The sequence below is a fragment of the Colobus angolensis genome, unplaced genomic scaffold (genome assembly GCF_000951035.1).
Source record: "Colobus angolensis palliatus isolate OR3802 unplaced genomic scaffold, Cang.pa_1.0 Scaffold66, whole genome shotgun sequence".
Lineage (NCBI taxonomy): Eukaryota > Metazoa > Chordata > Mammalia > Primates > Cercopithecidae > Colobus > Colobus angolensis.
The window spans coordinates 1,625,258-1,626,309 of NW_012120265.1; the positions used below are offsets into that span (position 1 = coordinate 1,625,258).

Consider the following 1,052-nt stretch of genomic DNA (forward strand, 5'->3'; position numbering starts at 1 on the left):
AGAGGACTGGGTTTCTCTAGAAGAGGCGGGGTATGGGAGAAAGGGAGCAACTCCTTAGGGCACGGGTCCGGTCTGTGGCCTGTTAGGAGCTGGGCCGCACAGCAGGAGGTGGGCAGCAGTTGGGTGAGTGAGTGAAGTTTCATCTGTATTTACAGTTGTTCCCCATCACTCACATTACCGCCTGAGTTCCGGCTCCTGTCAGATCAGCAGTGGCATTAGATTCTCACAGGAGGCCGGGCGCAGTGGCTCAAACTTGTAATCCCAGCCCTTTGGGAGGCCAAGGTGGGTGGATCACCTGAAGTCAAGAGTTCACAACCAGCCTGGCCAACATGGTGAAACCCCGTCTCTATTAAAAATACAAAAAATTAGCTGGACGTGGTGGCTCAGGCCTGTAATTCCAGCTACTTGGGAGGCTGAGGTACGAGAATCACTTGAACCCAGGAGGCAAAGGTTGCAGTGAGCCTAGATCGCACCACTGCACTCCATCCCTCGCAACAGAGCAAGACTCCGTCTCAAAAAAATAAAAAAGATTCTCACAGGAGCGTGAACCCTATTGTGAACTGTGCATGCACAGGATCTAGGTTGCTCCTTATGAGAATCTAATGCCTGATGATCTGTCACTGTCCCCCATCACCACCAGATGGGACTGTCTAGTTGCAGGAAAACAAGCTCAGGGCTCCCACTGCTTCTACATGATGATGAGTTGGATCATTATTTCATTACATACTATAATGTAATAATAATAAAAATAAAGTGCACAACCAATGCAATGAGCTTGAATCATCCAGAAACCATCCCCCAACCCTAGTCCATAAAAAAATTGCCTTCCATGAAACTGGTCTCTGGTGTCAAAAAGGTTGGGAACCGCTGTTAGGTAGAAAAATGGACATTTAATTAGGGCCAGGTGCGGTGGCTCACACCTGTAAGTAATCCCAGCACTTTGGGAGGCCGAGGCGGGTGGATCACGAGGTCAGAAGATCGAGACCACCCTGGCTAACATGGTGAAACCCCGTCTCTACTAAAAACACAAAAAAATTAGCTGGGCGTGGTGG

The 1,052-nt window shown here is 49.2% G+C and overlaps 1 protein-coding gene across 1 annotated transcript in view; it reads right to left on the reverse strand.

The window, feature by feature from the left end:
• UNC13A (unc-13 homolog A (C. elegans)) overlaps positions 1-1,052 on the reverse strand; it is a 91,637-nt gene that overhangs the window by 63,371 nt on the left and 27,214 nt on the right. The gene's annotated exons all lie outside the window — the stretch shown is intronic.